This window comes from Nicotiana sylvestris, chromosome 8 (genome assembly GCF_000393655.2).
Source record: "Nicotiana sylvestris chromosome 8, ASM39365v2, whole genome shotgun sequence".
In the NCBI taxonomy this organism is placed as follows: domain Eukaryota; kingdom Viridiplantae; phylum Streptophyta; class Magnoliopsida; order Solanales; family Solanaceae; genus Nicotiana; species Nicotiana sylvestris.
The window spans coordinates 29,206,517-29,226,949 of NC_091064.1; positions in this window are offsets into that span (position 1 = coordinate 29,206,517).

Consider the following 20,433-nt stretch of genomic DNA (forward strand, 5'->3'; position numbering starts at 1 on the left):
TATGCAAGTCTGTTTGAAAGGCTAAAGCATGCTGGCCTGATTGAGCCACTCCCCGGATATACTCTAGATCCACGTGCAAGAAGCTTTGATCCTAGTACACGATGCGCATACCACTCCAATGTCCCAAGGCATAGCATTGAGAGTTGTCATTTGTTGAAAAGGGAAATAAAAAGAATGATTCACGAAGGAGTGATTGCGATCGACGACAGTAATAAAGAGCATGTGAACCCTCTTGGGATATTGACTAAAGTTGAAGATGTTGAAGAGGATAGTGGTCTCGATGCGAAGCTCAGTGGCTGAGATGCCATGCTTGGTAATTAGGAAGACGCTTCATTCCTTGGTCAGCCGGAGTGGGGCTTTTGGTGGTTTATTTTGTTGTCATTTATGTTACCCGGGTTATTCTAGGGTTGTGATACGGATATTGTCTTGTGTCAAACCCTCTTATTATTCCATTTTGTCATAGCGATTTGCTTAGTTTTGTCCAGGTTTGTTTCAGGTTTGTTCCAAGATTGTACTCTAGTTGCTTTACTTGTCTTGTTGTGTGAACCGTTTCACTGATTGTCTAATGCAAATTCTGGTCTTTTGTTACCTCCAGTCATCCTCTTTGTTTAGTTCTTTTTTATCCTTTTGTGTTTTTTTGGTTCAAACGTCGATTCTAGTGACATGACATGCGCGCACAGTTTAGGCCTAATCTTAAAAGTTAATTATAAAGCCATGGGGAGATGATCGGGGCACTTAAGGGAAATAGGAACAGCTTGAAGTCATTTGAAGCCCGAGCCACGTGAAATTGGGGCAAGTAAAACATAAAGAAAACCATAAAAGCAAGTTAGCCATATTGCCAAGGGGGTCGTTCATGGTAACAAAAGTGAGAGTGTTGCCCAACGGTGCTTTAAAAATGACAAATGAAAAGGCGAATGTATGGATATGGTTATCAAGTCTGGCACAATCAGAAGATGTGGCGAACGTTTAAATGTATTGTTTGTGCTTGGCATGTTTTGAAGATTGGAATGACGAAGGAATTTTATTCTTCTATCTAAATACTTTATCCTTCGTTAACCCTTTGAGCCTTATTGGTTTTCTTTCATACCCCTCGTTCGGAATCGGTAGCAAAGATTAGAAAACACGAGCATGGAAGATAAAGAAAAGAAAAAGAAAAAGGAAAGGAAAACAACAGAAACAACAAAACAACAAAAGAGAAAGGAGAAAGAAAAAGGAAAAGAAAAGAAAATAATAAATAAGTGAAAAGGAAAACAAAAAAGGAATTGGGAACTACGTCTGACATGATTCCTTAAAAGGATACGTAGGCGCTTCACGGCTCGGTCATAGTGTAACAAAAAATCAAAAATCCCCAAGTAGAAACTGGGGCAAAAGTTGTGTTTGAGGTAAAGAAATCCGGTTCCGAAGGTTGTAAATTTTGAACCCAAATTGATTCGTTTTGAGCCTCTAGTACCCTTTCTTTCTAGCCCTATCCAAAATCCCACGTTACGGTCCAAAGAAAGTCCTTTTGACCAGTCTTTGAAAGATGCCAAGTCATGCAAATGGAAGTTGAGAATAACACTCTGATCCCCGGCAGAAAAGTAATAAAATGAGAGAGTCTTATCGGTGAAAACCTTCACGGGCACCTTGAGGCGGCTATAAGTTGAGAGAAAAACCAAAATGAGAGAGGCTTGATAGTGAAAACCCTTCGGGCACTACAAGTCGAATAAAGATTGAGAATCAGATAGGAAAGCACCAGACGAAGATTGTGAAAGGCGATTAACGACGGAGGATAGGCCACATGTGCATGTCATGGCCAAGAGTTGGTATCCACATCTGATAGATTTTACTTTGTAGTTTTCTTGTTAGGAGTCATCTCTTTCTTTTGTCTTTTACTCCGTTCCTTTTTCATCTCCTCTTCGTGAGTCTCTTTGGTCAGAACAAGTGAGAAATGATTTCAAAATTTGCCATCAGCTTTCCAGTTATGCAAGACAAGATCTGACTAGTACATCAAAGTGGTATAAGTCAAGAAAGAACAAGCGCAATGACCTGGTAATAGTCAACGTGCTTTGAGGTTCGCGCAAAATACCCAAGATTGGTTCATATCAATTCAGGGACAGTGCAACAAAAGGAGGGCCATGAGGATTGAACCGAGGGTATATTCAATGGTGAGATTGACAAAAGGGTGGACGAATGTCAAGAAGGATATCCCCAGTAGAAATCGAAGGTTATAAGGCCAAGGCCAGCGGAAAAATCAAGAAAGAACAACGCGGAAAGCGATGGATATAATTTGGAAATTCATAGGAGACTCAAAGGTTGGGGAAATGCCAGTTCACGAATAGTACCACAAAAGAAGATATTGGGTCTGCACGGGAAAAAAGTATCTCAGTAACACAGACGATGGAGAAAGTGGTTAATCAATAAACATGCAAGATCTTCAAGTGAAATCAGCTGTTATGAAAAATACATGGGGTCAGATAAGGAGACTAGGAAAATGGTTGAGAGTTTTGTGAATAAGGAATCGTCAAGAAGGTCGGAAGGTATCAGCCAAGTTTCAAGATGGTCAGACAACACATAGCATGGAAAAAAGATGGAAACCATCCCCAGCAGGAGTATCACAACCAACCACCACGTTTTAAACTGACCAAATTCTTTCTTTGATTTGAAATAGGGACAAGAAATGCTACTAATGACGGAAAGGTATGATATAAGGAAAGTTATCAAACTGGGGCATAAAAATTTTCGTTCATTTTTGAAAATTTTCCTGAAGTCAGGTACCCACTTGAAAAAAAATGTTATCCCCAGCAGTTTGCGGAGGAATGAAATACCAGTTTTGAGGGGAGTAGTTTTGAAGAAGGAAGACAATACAAGTTTTGAGGGAAGCAGTTTTGAAGAAAGATAATTCAAGTTAGAAGGAAAATGGTTTAGGAGGCAAGGGGGAACAATGGCAATACGAATACAGTTCTAAGTTGTTGTTGAAGTCAGGAGCCCGCCTGAAGAGAGGAATGGCATTTTATTTTCGAAGTTGTTGTTGAAGTCAGGAGCCCGCCTGAAGAGAGGAATGGCGTTTTATTTTCGAAGTTGTTGTTGAAGTCAGGAGCCCGCCTGAAGAGAGGAATGGCGTTTTATTTTCGAAGTTGTTGTTGAAGTCAGGAGCCCGCCTGAAGAGAAGAATGGCGTTTTATTTCCTAAGTTGTTGTTGAAGTCAGGATCCCGCCTGAAGAGAGGAATGGAATTTTATTTTCTAAGTTGTTGTTGAAGTCAGGAGCCCGCCTGAAGAGACGAATGGCATTTTATTTTCTAAGTTGTTGTTGAAGTCAGGAGCCCGCCTGAAGAGAGGAATGGCGTTTCATTTTCTAAGTTGTTGAAGTTAGGAGCCCGCCTGAAGAGAGGAATGGCGTTTTATTTTCGAAGTTGTTGTTGAAGTCAGGAGCCCGCCTGAAAAGTGGAATGGCGTTTTATTTTCTAAGTTGTTGTTGAAGTCAGGAGCCCGCCTAAAGAGAGGAATGACGTTTTATTTTCAAATTTGTTGTTGAAGTCAGGAGCCCGCCTGAAGAGAGGAATGGTGTTTCATTTTCTAAGTTGTCGTTGAAGTCAGGAGCCCGCCTGAAGAGAGGAATGGCGTTCTATTTTCGAAGTTGTTATTGAAGTCAGGAGCCCGCCTGAAGAGAGGAATGGCATTTTATTTTCGAAGTTGTTGTTGAAGTCAGGAGCCTGCCTGAAGAGAGGAATGACGTTTTATTTTCGAAGTTGTTATTGAAGTCAGGAGCCCGTCTGAAGAGAGGAATGACTTTTTATTTTTTTAGTTGTTGTTGAAGTCAGGATCCCGTCTGAAGAGAGGAATGGCGTTTTATTTTCAAGTATTGAAGTTGGGAGCCCGCCCATATAATAGAGGAATACATTTCAGTCTTTACATTTCAAATCTTGAAGTCGGAGGCCCGCCCGTATAACAGAGGAATACATTGGAGTTTGAAGTCAGTAAAGCGGAGGGTTACAACAAAGATCTCCCAGCATAAATTAAAGTTCAGAAGTCGGAAGGAAGGCAACACTAGTCAGAAGAAGGCAGTTCAAGCTTTGAAGGAAAAATAATTCGAAGCTCGCAAGAAGGAAATAAGCAGTTCAAATTCGGCAATCAAGAGAGAATACAAGTCAAGTCAGAAGTAAAGAAACATCAGAGGAGACACAAGGCAACAAGGCAACAAGACAGCAAGGCAACAAGGCAACAACAGTCACATGACCAAGTTTGAGAATAAATCTTTGTAATTCATAGACCATAGCTTAGTATAACTGCTTTGTTTTTAGCATGGTGTAATAAGGAGGTCAGTAAGCAGATAGCAGCAGCAGCAATAGCAGTGACAACAAAACCACAACTTCATGGTAGTCCCAGCTACCGAAACTTCCCGAACTACATTGACATGATTCCCTTTCAGCCAGGGATATGTAGGAAACCATTGAAGCAGAGGTTCGGTCAAATCTTTCAAAAATGCTTCACACGGAGTAGCCTAACGGGCAAAAATCGCTCGTATCCGCTCACTTTATCTTTGCACGAAAACTCTTCATGTTTCCGGACAAAGAGGGCAGCTGTGAGCACGTGATTTTTGCCCTACAAGAACTACTCCCAAAAATTCAAAATAAAATAGTTTTGCGTTGCTTGTGATTTATTTGTACTTGTCTGTGCGTGTTCATTTTTTTACTTTAATTAAGAAAAATACAAAAACATATGTGTTGCATTTGCATTTACAATTTAGGATTAATTAAACAGTAATTTATTTTACGAAAATAAAAAAAATCAAAAAATAACGCACTTCGCATTTTTAGGGTTTAATGTCAAATTGTGTGATTATCTTTGTATCTAATTTTGTGTGATAATTATTATTAAGGGTTAATTAGTATTTTTTTTTTAAAGTTAATTTTGAATTTTGGTAATTAGGAATCAAAAAGAAAATAAAAGAAAAAGAAGAAACAAGAGAATAAGAAGAGGAAAATCTGGTTGGGCCAATTTGGCCAAGCCCAAGACCAAAACCTAGCCAAATCTGGCCAAAAAACCAGCCCATACCCGTCCCAACCCGGTCTGTCTCCAGCCTCAACCAAACGACGCTGTTTCAAGCATGTCAATATGGACCGTTGAAATTAACTTGATCAAACGGTCCTAAAGCCTTGACCCAACCCGACCCCGACCCATCACTCCAATACCCAGTCTAACCCGATCCCCTAAAAAAAACCAAACGACACCGTCTTTTTAAGTGAGTTGATCCAAGCCATTGATCTCAATTGATCTAACGGCTAGGATCAAATCGCTTTCCCCCATATATAAGTCCAAACCATACCCCCGCTCCCGCCCAAAAGCCATACCCCCTTTGCCTTCGTCTCTAACCTAGACACAGGCCCAACAACCTCCGCCCGCCGGAAATCGCCTCACGACGGTTCCGGTCGTCCAAATAGCCCCAAAATTACACCATAGCCTCCCCGCGACGTCCTCTTTCCAAATTCTGTATCGGTTTTCCTCGAATCAGTACCCAACGTTTCGAATCTTGGATCGAAGAATCGAACCAAACCCTAATCCGTCCAAACAACCCCAAATTCACACCCCTGAACCCTCTAACCACCCTTAACACAAATTCCTACCCTTTTAACCTCGAATCATCCCGGTTTGTTTCGAATCTTCAATCGAAGATTCGAGCAAAACCCTAAACCTACCCAACCAGTCCCAAGTTCACACCCCAACTCCACCTGACCTCCCTCGTTCCCAAACCACCCCTACTTTGGCTCGAGTCTTTCTAGAACTGGTCGAATTTTAAATCGATTAAAGAACCCTAGAAGGACCAAACCTGGAGTCGGTCTGAGGGGAAAAAGAAATTGGGGTTTTAATCGACTTTAGTCGAGTGTTCTCAGTCGAGAACACTCGATTAAAGTTCGTTTTTACCTCAAAAGGTTCAAGTCGAAGGTCAAACTGATTGGAGTTCGGTCTATAGGTTCTATGGTATTTCCTTTCCATTTCTTATTCAATTTTGTTGTTGTTGTTTGTTGTTTATCTGTTTAAGATTTCATTGTAGTCCGATTTTGTCAATGATTTTCCTCCTCCTCTCTTCGGACCTTTTTCTTGGTCCAAATTTTCTGTTGTTAATTATATGTTATAATTGTTTAATCAATTGAATAAGTTTCGTCGATTAGTCCGGTAGGTTTGAGTGTTAGTGTAACACGATAGTAGTTTAATTTTGGTTTTGATTTCATAGTTCATTCCAGTCTGTTTCCCCTCCTGCTTCGCTTATGTTCTAAATTTTGTGTTGAAATGAGCCTGTTGGTATATTCAGTTCATCACATTTAACTGAATTTATTGGTCATTTGTTATCCTGAATCTGTCAATTCCCTTAAAGCTCTTCTGGCTGTTTCTTCTTTTGTATTCCAATTTAATTAAGCGTATGCTCGTCTAGTTGATTTCAGTTCATTTGTTTCTGAGCTAAATATGATTAGTTCCCCAATATAGTTAGTTCAATATGTGCTGCCTTGAACCCTTAGTCTTCATTTTTGATGCCATTTGATTTGATATGAGTTTCTATCTTGAATTACTGACTGATTTGATAAGTTGAATTGGTTATAGCTATTATAGTTTGTTGGTTAATTAGGATTCAGCTTAGTTAGTTGGTAGGTTTGAATAGGTTAGAGCTGAAAGGTTTAATATAGATTAAAAGGGATTGGACTAGGACAGTAATCACAGTAATTTCAGGGGTAGTTTTGGGGTTTAAAAGTTTGGCAAAATGGTCTTGCTAAGTGGGCTGTCAGTAAAGCACTTAATTAACATTAAACTAATACATTTGTTTAGTGTTAATGGGGAATAAAACATAATGGTATGGGAAGGCTTAAAAGGGATTGATTAGAATGTGTTGCCCATACCTGTTTGAACATTAAATAAGGAAAAGACAAGGGATAATGGGGAAAACATACTCTGGTGGAATTAAAAAGAAGATCATGGGCAGAATTAGTTTAAAAAAATTCTGCCTGAGTGCTCTTGAGAGCTGGCAAGGTCAGTGTTTGGGTATAAGTGGAGGGACTTAGGACAGAACTTGGGGGGGTGAGAGGAAGGAAGATCTGGAAAGAAAAGTTTTGAAGAGTTTAAGAACAGAAAACCAAAATATATTGCAGTTAGTTCTCTTAGGTTCTGCATTTGATCCTTTTTTTTAGTCTGGTCTTGGTTTTTCTTTTGGGCAGACCTTAAAGGAAAAGAGCAATCTGAAAAGAGAGAGTAAAAGATAAAGGAAGAGAAACAGACAAGAAAAAATATATTCCATTGAGGAAGTTTTCTGATTCTAGTTCATCTAGGAGTAAAATAGCTTAAGTTTTCTTGGTATTGTTGAGTAACTGAAGCTTGAAAGGTACAAGAATATGATTTCAAGTTGAATCTGGTTTGTTCGACTAAGTTGATTGGATATTTGCTTGGGTTTATTGATTGCTGGGTTGATTCTGGGATTCTTTGGTGTCATATGTTTCTGAAAATTCTCCTATTGTAGTTGTTGAACCCTGTTGGATTGGTCATTTGCTGCTGTTGTTGCTGTTTGACTGACCCCCTCATTTTTTTGGTTTATACTTCAACTTCCAGGTACACGACTCGAGACTCTATGGCTGTAGCTTCACATGATTGAAACATAAAATCAATGAAGATTGACCAAATGTCTTCTGTTGTTGTTTTTTTAAATTGATTCGTTGTCTGTGATTTGAACTTGGACTCTAGTTCAATTGTGTGGAACAAAATTAGTTTTGTAATCATATGAACTAGATTCGAACAGGGCTGTTGTATAATTTGAACTGCAATTGGATTGTGTTAACTATCATTTGGTACAGACTGTTAGGTAGTATGAGAACTTGTGTTCCTTATTAACTGGGGATTTGCATGTTCGATAACTGTTATTTTGAAAGTTTGTCTGTGATCCGTTTATTATGCAGTAGATGTTAGTTGCATTTTGAGGACTGAAATAGGGATTGTTGTAGTTAAGGTAGTTGTACTGGGCTGCACCAATTGAGTGAACTAGTTGAATTGGTCATAGTAATCTGGTTGTTAATATGAATACAGGTTGATGCACCTTCACCTAAAGCCAAAGCTTGTAGTAGTTATATCAATCAGCCACTTAGTTAATTGTAACCTCATATGATTAATTACCTTAAGCATCAATTGATATATTAGCTTGAAGTAGTATTTTCAAATTAGTACAAGAATGTTAGTTAACATCAGAATGTGCGCGTCTATTGGATTTATCCATTAAACCTGATAAGTTTCACTTAGTTATTAAGGTGTTAATCTGATCAGCAACATCTGAATAATGCATCAGAACAATTGTTAACTGGTCATTTGCTCAATTTGAACTATCATGTTTGGCTTAATCACGTGGGCTTAACCATTCCTTTTCCCCCAAGAGGTGTAATCTCCAGATTGATAAACGTGCAGCCCAGGTCCCATTTTATGACTGTATGCGCTTGGACTTGCGCTGAGATATACGGATGGCCAGTTTCGAAGCCCGATGTTTGGCTTTGGTACATCATCACCAATTAGTCTGCTCCAACCCCGAAACAAATCGATTAGGACTTGTACTTGTTTATTTATTAGAGATCAACAAAAATAGAAATCATAGTTACCTTAGGATTTTCCCTTTAAAATAAATAATAGATGAGATGAGCCTCGCCAAATAAATGCATAAATTGCGGGGCCCTCAATAAAGGGTTAAAATGAAACATTTAGAATTCGGGATGGGCCGTTTAGTGAATTTCACGGCCCTCCCCAAAGATAATAATGTGCTAGTCATTCTAGACACGCTTTTAATAATTTACTTTCTTAAACTCGGGTGCACATTTATGTGACCCAAATCCAAATCTCAACAGAGTTGAAATGTGTCAATAACCACGGGTGCGTTGATGTGACGTGGTTCGAGATGTATTTTCACGACGTTGTAATTCTCATTAAAAATAATAATAATAAAAGCGGTAAAAAGTTAAAATTTGCACATAGGTTCAACATGTATTAAAATCAGATAAATAAGCCGAATATGACAGTTGAGCGACCGTGCTAGAACCACGGAACTCGGGAATGCCTATCACCTTCTCCCGGGTTAACAGAATTCCTTACTCGGATTTCTGGTTCGCGGACTGTAATACAGAGTCAATCTTTTCCTCGATTCAGGATTCAACCGGTGACTTGGGATAACATAAATCTCCCAAATGGCGACTCTGAATCTTTAAATAAAATCCCGTTTCGATTGTCCTTTAATTGGAAAAACTCCCTTACGTCCCTGCGGGCGCAGGTAAAAAGAAGGTGTGACAGTAATCATAACCCAAGATGAAATCACATGATATACCACATAACTCAAATACTCATAGCAATAATTTCTAATCACAGTAGCTGCTCAAAATAACCCAATACCAGTAATAAACCTCATATCAAACAAAGCCTCGTTCTAAAACCTTCGTACACTCCAATGAGGTAAGAAACACGCAAGACTAATCAACTAATTGTGTAACTCCCTTTCCTTCGATGGGAACTACATCAAATTTCTAAGCCGATCAGCAATCATATCCTTCCAAATATATCACAATCAGATCCGATAGCAACTATTCTAGGTCCAATGACCTCATCTCATCTAACACAATCACTCTAGTGACATGCTACATCAATACAATCTAAAGCCATAACCCGTGCAATTCGTGCACCCATAAGCAACAATCCAAATGTACTTAAATCATAGAAAGTGACTCAAATGAGAGAACTGTCCCTCAAGCTTAACAAGTACTGCCACAACGAAATACCAAAAATTCGTCACACACCGTAGGACCATCACACGAATCTAACACAAAGCTTCATACCTCAATATAACTCCACTACAATGTGTGGCCCTATCCAAACACCGGTCCATGACATATACCTCAAACCACCTTGCTCAAAATCAACAACCACACGCGATTCGACATCAAGTTCCCAAAGTGCATTACCATAATCATGGAGAAGTAAATGACACCGTACGACACAAAACCCGAAAGAACCTAACCAATTACGCAGTCAATCCTGCAATACCCAAATACTCAACTTGCTAAAATTCTTCCATAAGGCCCCAAATAGAGCTGCACCATGTGTGCATATACCCAACGAATCACAACCCCTCATAGCGTAGAAGAGTAACTCACAGATCATTTCAGAACACAAATAAGCTCTACAACAACCGAATGACACATCCCTCAACAATAGCAGTATGGAGCCAACCAATCCGACGCTGTGTAGGATACACATCCTAATTGGGCCTACCAATGGACCCCCAAATCAACTCTGGTCATCCACAAATATATAAATAACCCTCCTAAGATCCACAATGACCCAACAATAACACATACCATCCTCTGACTAGCTTTGGCCATATTTTCACGGTCCACAACCATGAAATAGTCTACTCATGAGAACTCCCAGTCTCCAAATCCATAGCACACACAAATCAATGTATCTGATCCTAACTCCATCGCCCGAATATCTAACACATCTCTAATACATGATCATCCCACGAGGAATACTTCAATAATTCTTCTGTGCCACAAAGCAAAATTTGAATATCAGTAGTCGACCAACTAGGAGAGTGTCGCAATACCAATGAAGTATCCATAAATCAAAAAACATTGCCCCCTTCTGAAATGTATACTCTCATCAAGCCATACCAAATAGTAATATTATTTACCTAGTCATCCAAAATCGTCCATGCTGCCTACGAATTTTTATGACCTTCCCCCCCCCCAAACTGAACTGTAACCTCGCTCATGCAAATCTCAATCCCACACAACATACTGCATATACCGTGCCATCATATGAAAAATACGAGAACTTCATAATCTACTCCGAGTCACAAGCAACTATATACTCAATTAGCCAAGAACTTTCCATTTGATCCCATTCAGGAGAAAATCACAATACACAACATGTTCCACACACCGGTAGGAAATATACACCTCAAACCATGATAGAAACCATTGAGGACATCTTGAAACCCCTTTGCACATAACCAAGCCATCAGAACTGAATCCCTCTAACTCAACCAATCAACACAGGTCGCCAAGACCCAAGAGCATTGCTACGAAATGCCTGTAGAAACCCACCACATCATCAGCACCCAAAGAACAAATCATATCCATTATTGTGCTGATCCAACCTACTACCGAGTTGTCCTAATTCTCCGAGTTCTTCCTGAATTGCCTTCAAATTGATACTTCTCCTTGATAGAACACTACTATCCTTAACCAAAGCTTGCCCCATGAACTCTAACATAGGACCATACCGCCCTAAGGCTCATAAGCCACTGAATTCCCTTTTCAGTACCCCAAAAGTATCACAACCGAGATACCTACTCCGAAGAGACCTTCTGCGAATCTAAAGTTGTTCCTTTTACCTTCCTGACACTAAAATATAGAATTTATAAGGATATAGAAATGCCACAAGTCTCGACACCATCCAATGTAAATCTCAGTTTCTAGCCATATACACATCCCGAAGATTCCCAATTGCTACATATAAATCTTGAATTCATTAGAACCCTTCTTGAGAGTCATCCAATCTACTCAAATCTCAATTAAACTGATCAAGCAGATCAAACGACCTGTGCCCTATTTGCACACCAACACCCTAAGAAGTAATCCATACTTCTAAGCAACTGAGTAGATTTCTACTCCATGCGCACTACATCTCTCACCAATAACGATTCATATCATTCCATGATTCTTATATACTCATAAAGCATAATACAACCCATATCCAGAAATTCCTTTACTCGAGTCATCCTCGATCTCACCCTCTGCGAAAACTAACTTATTCATAAGTATACCTCAAACCGAAACCAATACAACACATAACCGTGCAATGAACTTATAAATAACAGGCTACCCCACTTGGCTCAAGGTCATAGATCAAAACACACAAGAACTCACAATGCCCATACTCTATTACCGCCATAATACCGTAGTGAGATTCAACTAAATCCTTCATAAGATCATGTAATACAAACCATATAATACCTCAAATCATTTGCAATTCTCGCATTCATCCTCGTAATAGTCAAGCCAACTTTCATAAGCGATCCAAACTTAAATTGCAACAAATATAATTCACTGGTAAAAGAAAACTCGTTACAAAACAACATAGGAATCACACAACCCTCAAGACACCCCACGGGAGATAACCCACCTGTCTTGCCTCAAACTGACATCTCTCTATACCCTTCTACAATCATAACTATTTCGCAATCACTTAATCTTCCTGAGTCTGAACTCATATCACGACATGAAAATCTACTTCACTCCTCAAGTAAACAACATGAAAAGATCCTTCAACACACCCATAACTCGAGACTATACGTCAAATCAAGACAGAAATCAAGAACCCAATTCACATCTCAATCAAAATCTTTTCCTAAAATACAATTTATTTGAACATACATGTATTAATATCATACTCATCACATAGCCATCCGACTACTCATCTAGTCATAAATTCCACTCATAGGGATGCTACCGGACACATAAGTCCAAAAACATATGCTCACACAATCGACACCTCTATGTTCAAGCTATAGTCAAAACCCGGCCTCAAGTCCTCCATATTGGCCCATTGATGCATACTGAAATCACATATCGCACCTCATCCCTAGAATCATAAGCCGGCGATGCACAATTGATACCGAGTGCTCATGTGTGCATACGAATGTGTGGAAGAAATTCAAAGAGTTATGCTTCAAGTTGAATCAATGTTGCACGATAAGGAAAGAAAGATGGGGAGTATATCCTAAATGCCATGTAGCCCCTCGAAGATAGGTATGGACGTCATCATACCGATCCGCAAGACTCTACTAGACACTTGCTCATGACTTGTAGAACCTATGAACCGACAGCTCTGATACCAATCTGTTACGACCCAAAATCCAACTAGTCGTTATGGGACCTAACCCAACCCGCTAGGCAAGCCAATTAACAATTATCCATTTCTAATTAAATTAATAAAACAATTAAATGGAAGAAATTATCTGAGACTTATATATTTCCCAAGGATTGGTAATACAAATCATGAGCTTCTAAGAATAGAGTTTACTGATATGAAGTAAATACATCTCCTGTTTGAAAAGTACATAAATACTATTTTATAAATCTAAGGTTACCATGAATAAGAGGCAGCTACAACAGGGACACAGGCACACTTTCAAATCCGGCAACCATCGAACACAACAACAACAACAACCAACATATGCACGCAATGCACAGAAGTGTAGTATCAGTACAACCGACCCCATGTACTAGTAAGTAACAAATCTAACATTACGTTGAAAGTAGTGACGAGTTGGAACATAGGTCGGGCCCAACACCAATAACCAACAGCAGTTCATAACAATGTAAAGAAAATAACAAAGAAGTAATCTCTGAATTTAACTGCTTAGTTTTTTCATAATTCCCAAAAATAGTTCCGCTTTTCAAGTATATCAGTGAAAACCCAATTCCTTTACCGAAATCGTCAAAAATATGATTAAGTTTGAAAACTAAAAAATTTCGCAAAAACCTTTCATCAGGTAAATGTTTCATTTTCAGATAGCATGGCAAAAGTACATCTCTATGCCTACATGTCAAGATATAGGTAAGATCATGAATTTCACCAAATCTGGACGGCAAAAGGAAATGCATCTCTATGCATGTATCTCAAGTACACATGTCAAATGTAATGCCTCTCAGTGATGAACTTATGTACTCACACTCTCAGAGTACTCAACCTCACTGTCTCGCATTATCTCTTACCGTGCTCAATACTCAGCACACTCAATCACTCAACATTGTACACTACTCGTTGCGGCGTGCAACCTGATCCATATATACATAACTATAAGGCTCGTTGCGGCGTGCAACCTGATCCATATACATATAGCCATAAGGATCGTTGTGAGCATGCAATCCGATCCATATACATACAGCCATAAGGCTCGTTGCGGCGTGCAACCCGATCCATATATATATACACATAATCAACTATGCTCACTAGGGGTATGTGCAGAATCCGGAGAGGCTCCTTCAGCCCAAGTGCTATATCGCTGCGGCATGTAGCCCGATCCTATGAAATGTAATCAATATAACATAATGCGGCGTGTAGCCCGATCCCATAACAGTCACTCATAACAAAGCTCTCAGCCTCACTCAGTCATCAATCTCTCCAGTCTCATTCACGGGCTCACAAATGTCATGAAACTAGCCCGACAACAACGATATGATGTATCAATAAACAACAACTAAGACTGAGATATGATATGAATGCATGAATATGGCCGAGTGCGAAATATCAATGAAATTAGTGAGATGACAACAAGAAACGACCACTATGGGTCCTAACAATATCTGCATAAAGCCTAAACATGATATCTAAAAAGATTGACAATTCAGTTACTTTATCACATGGTGAAAATACAGATATCAATAAAATAGGGCCACTATACAGTGCCATAAAAACAATAGAGTCACAAATTCACAGGGTGCACGCCCACACGCCCATCACCTAGAATGTGTGTCACCTCAACATCAATCACATAGCACGTAATTCGGGGTTTCATACCCTCAACACTAAGTTTAGAAGAGTTACTAACCTCGAACAAGCCAATTCCAATACCGAGCAAGCCAAGTGATGCTCCAAGAATGCCATCACATGCGTAGCAACCTATGAAGGACTCAAAACTAGCCAAAAGCAACTCAAATGCATCAAATAAGCCCAAGGAAACAATTCCAAAAATGATAAAGATCGAATCTTTAATCAAAACCCAAAACCAGCCAAAATTTACACCTGGGCCCGCGCCTCGGAACCCGACAAAACTCATAAAATACGACAACCCATTCAATTACGAGTCCAACCATACTAGTTTTACTCAAATCCGACTCTGAATTGATGTTTAAAACTCAAAAATTTACATTATGAAACTTTAGGCCAAAACCCTCAATTTTCCTCTTTAAATTCATCAACCAATTGCTAAAAATGAAGATGGATTCATCAAATATAATTAAAACCGAGTAGAGAATACTTATCCCAATCCTTGTGATGAAATTTGCTCCAAAAATCGCCTCAATCCGAGTCCCACATCTCAAAATATGAAGGAAGAATAAAACCCTCGATTTTTATAGCTTTTGCCCAGCACTTTCCATATTTGCGGACAAATCATCGCATCTGCGGTGACTTCTTCGCTTCTGCGACCACAACTAACTAGCCGACCACCTACGGAACAATTTCCGCTTCTGCGCACTCGCAGGTGCGAGTCTTCCTCCGCATCTGCGATGACCTCCAGCCAAGCCTACTACGCTTCTACGGTCATCTGCGCCCATTCTTCCGTAGATGCGGAAACACCAAAATCAGAAATCTTCAACAATGCAACATGAAATGAAAATGATCCGAACCTCGTCCGAAACTCACCCGAGCCCCTCGGGACCCCGTCCAAACAAACCAACAAATCTCATAACATAACACAGACCTACTCGAGGCCTCAAAATACACATATCAATATCGAAATAATGAGTCACGCCTCACTTCAAAATCAATGAACTTGAAACTTCAAAGTTCCACAACTGATGCCGAAACCTATAAAATCACATCCGATTGACCTCAAATTTTGCACACAACTCATATTTGACGTTATGAACTTGTTCCAACTTTCGAAATCGGAATTCGACCCTAATATCAAAAAAGTCCAATCCCAGTCAAATTTTCCAAAATTCCAACTTTCGTTATTTCAAGCCAAATTCTACTACAGACCTCCAAATCACAATTCGAACGCGCTCCTAAGTCCGAAATCACCCAACGGAACTAACAGAACCACTAGAAATCCAATCCGAGGTCAAATACAAAAAGTCAAACTTGGCCAAACCTTTCAAATTTAAAGCTTCTAGCTGAGAATCATTCTTCCAAATCAATTCCGAATAACCTAAAAACCAATACCGACAATTCACATAAATCATAAGACATCATACGGAGCTACTGATGCCCGAAAACTACCAAGCGAAGCAAAATTGCTCAGAACAACTGGTCGGGTCGTTACACCAAAATAGTCACAAGATGAAGAACTACAATCTAGCAAGCACCACGGAGTTTCTAACGTTAGATTTATGTTTTTATCTTAGATTTTCACCCTAGAATCACGGAGGAACCCTTAGAGAGCATTTAGAAGGGTTTAGGAACTGTTTTGGATGAGAAAAATGAGTGAACACGATTTAGAATTGACTTAAATACAAGCTGGAGTTTTACACCGACTTTGTGGGTCCTATGGGAGCTGCTTCTGCAGTCTCGCAAAAACGCGAATATCTCTCTACTCCGATATCGTATCAACAAACGGTTAAATACGTTAGAAACTAGATTCGTAGATCTTCAATTTGGTAGTTAGATCATCCCGTAATTCCAATTATATTGGGAGAAAAGCTCAGCTACATTTGACCTAAGTTTCAACACATTTATGAATGTAACTTGTGATGACCTTTTTCAACTTTTGTTCCACAACTCGCTTGACTTCAAAACATAACACAAGACTATCATACTACGAAAATAAATCATAAAATAATCTTCTTATAATGTTAAGCACCCTAGTTTCACCCCAAAAGTACATGTTATAACATTCTCAACTTGTCGACTTTTGACGAAACTTATTTTCTTTAATTCGTTTAGCTTCTAAGCCTTCAAACCCTCTTGGTACTTGATATTCATGATCTTAAATATTTGTAACCTCCACGTTAACATGATTAACTAACTTTGTAAACTTTTCATAGATGATTTCATTTCTGAGCTTACATCAATTGACTTACGACGTACTCTTACGTACGAAGACATGGGGTGTAACATCCCCCCTCCCCCCCTCCCTCTCCACCGAAATTATCTGTTGTTTGTGGGAGACATTGCCCTGATGGGAAAAAATTGATAATTAAGCTTTAAGTGCTGAAAAGCATTTGAAGTGCTGAAATTAATATAATTATAAATAAGCATTTGGAGAAGCTTGCCAAACATGCTATAGCTTATAAACTTATCCAAAAATACCTCCAAATTATATTTTGATGTGTAAAAACTTTAAGCGTATATATTTTATATCCATAAAGGTAAAGGAAGCTGTAGGTATCCCTATGTGATACTAGTATTTGCTTTAAGCCTTGGAATGGGACCCACAATAGTTGCATGATAGAAATTATAGAAGATGTCATTGAGTTAATAGGCGATCAACACTCTTTCTGTACAAAAATCTGACTGTTAAATGGAGTAGTTTATTTGTGCAGAGGAATTAGACGCACTTGGCAATATAATATACTCTCTGGCCTATAATTCCACTATTTAGGCATCAATTTAGAAAAGCCAACTTGCCAACAAGATATGCCCAAGTCAAAGTTGAGTTCTTTGTGTTTTGTGCCCCTATTATTATTATTATTATTATTATTATTATTATTATTATTATTATTATTATTGCACCCTATTCTTTTCTTTTTATTGGTTTGTACCTAATTTATTTATTTCCACGCAAAACTATAAAACTACTTTTTAAATATATTTCCACTGAGTTATATGTTTTTTACTTTTTACCCAGCAAGGCGTGTAATACTATATGTTTTTACTTTTTTTTGGTGTTGATAATTTTGAAATTATGAAAGTAACTTGGTCTTTATATGTAGCCAATATATGTAGCCGGAAAACCTCATAATTTTTTAAGTTTCCACCTGATTTAATTTTATTCTGATTTGGTCCAATTCCTAGTTCACAACATCTAAAATTAATTAAGTTCACACACTACAAGAAAGTAATGATACGACAACATTTATTTAGTAACATTTAAAATAGATGTCGGAAAAAATGAATTTCTCGACATTTATGACAAAATATTGTAAAAATAATGACTTTTTTTACAAAATATTGTAAAAATAACGATATTTGTCACAAAATATAGTAAAAATAACTACATTTCAATCAAAGTGTTTGTAATAATAATGACATTTGATACAAAATGTCACAATGATGTTTTGTATCAAATGTCACAAAAACAATAACAGTTGATATAAAATGTCGTAATATTAGTTTTGTGTCTCCATTTCTTAGTTTTGTGTCTCTTTAAATATTAGACTTTATTATTTTATAATTTGAAAATAATTATGTATTTATATATGAAGGAGTAAAATTTTAAATTAATATAACATAATTTATTAATTATTATTTACTTTTAGGAAGGTAATTATGTATAGTTGATAATATTTTTAAAATTTTTATTATTTATTTAAAAGTTAAGCCATTGTATTTGATTTGTATCTCATAAATATTTATACTTGCAAAAACATGTTAGATATTTTATTTTCTACAAGTTTTTTTTTTATCTTTTTAAAATTTTAAACTTTTAATGTACTTTCTATTGTTCTCATTATTATAATATTCTGTAAATTAAAAAATTAAAATATTACGTTTAGCCAATAATATTATTAGTACTTGTTAAAAGTTGAATTTAAAAATAAAGTAAACAAAATTAAAAGAATCTGTAAAAGGAGACCAAAAGTCAGCGAATAGCTTAGACCCCCAAACGGCCAAACCTCAAGACCAAAGATGGGGGGTTTTCAAATTGGCTCAATATTTTACCAAACCCATTTTAATTTTAGTCAAATTTGATTTCTATGTCCGCAATATATTCCTCTTTTACAAATCATGGTTCCGAAAGAAGCTATGTATGGAGAGTATGGGAGATTTAGAAGGAAAAGATTTTGGCGGTAAGAATTTTCAGCTTCCCTCCTAATTCTAAAATTATAGTTTCCTTTATTAGTTAGAATTCTTCAGATAACCTAATTTTACAATACGCTTTGGAAATTTAATTGGAGACTTCAGAAAACGGGGAAAAGAGAGGCAAGTATTGGAAGAACATAGATATAGGGTTCAGACTCTTGGTGAAACTTTTGCAAGTTCTTTTCTATCTTTTGTTTAATTTAATACTATGTAATTCTAATTCTTTATATTGTAATAGTTAAAAGAAAGTATTTTTGTGTTTTGAAGTGCTTACTATATTTTCTCTTTTCCTAGTTATTTAGGCTCTTTTAAGTTTATTTGCAGAGTATATTTGAACTTTCTGTAAAAACTCTTTCCACTGTCGTAAATCTTATCTGAAGTTCTAAGTGTATCTATTGATGGTGTATATTCACACTAGATTAAGTACAAGGAGAATTACTGAAGTTGATTCTTTGATGCTATATGTATAGGTAATATTGTTAATGTTGGATAAACATATTGAATAGGAACGATCCCTTATATGAGATCAGAGCCAAAGAGTTTGTTTAGTTTGCGTCATTGGATAGGCCTAATGCATCTGAAATCTTGTGTCCATGTCGAAAGTGTCGTAATATGAAATTTGTGTCAAAAGATCTGATTGTCTAACACATAGTGGTTGATGGGTTTCTAACTAGTTACACTACTTGGATTTTTCATGGTGAGATATCATATTCATCAATGTCTACTAATCAGTCAGATAAAGGTGATGAAATGCAAGCCTTGGTACATGATGCTTTTGGAGTTCCTCCTACTAGTGACTTTATTGATATGGACACTAGTGGTGATGGATTTGGTGGGTTAAATCAACATAGGAAGAGGTTTGATAAAAAGACTAAAACATTTTTTAACTTACTAAAAGAAGCTGAGAGTGAATTATACCTTGGAAGCAAATATTCACTGCTTTCTTTTTTTGTTCATCTATTGCATCTAAAGTGTCTCAATGAGTGGAGTAACAATTTATTTTTCATGTTGCTAGAATTGCTAAAAGATGTGTTTCCTGAAGGTGAAATATTACCCAAGTCCTTTAATGATGCCAAGAAAATTATTAAAGATTTAAGACTTGAATATAAAAAAATACATGCATGTCCAAATGATTGTATGATCTACTGGAATGAGACAAAAGATAGAACAGATTTTAAGTTTTGCAAAACTTCAAGGTACAAACAGTTTAAAGGTGAATCAAATAGTAGTATGGAAACCTCAAAAATTCCAGCAAAAGGTGTTTAGATACTTTCTGTTGATACTAAGGCTTCAAAGATTATTCATGTCATCTAAAACATCTACTCAAATGAGATGGCATACTAAAGGTCGCACTAGAGGTGGGGTAATGTGGCACCCTGCTGATAGTATTGCTTGGAATTTTTTTGATGAATTGCATCCAAGTTTTTCTCAAGATCCTAGGAATGTTAAGACTTGGGCTGGCTTTAGATAGCTTTAATCCTTTCAAGTGTATGTATATCTCATATAGCACATGGCTGGTTGTCTTGGTTCCATATAACTTGCCACCATAGTTATGCATGAAGCAACTATATATGATATTGTCAATAATTATTAATGTCCCTCGTGCACCTGGCAATGATATTGATGTCTATCTTCGACCATTAATTGATGAGGTAAAAGAATTGTGGGTTGGTGTTGACACTTATGATGTA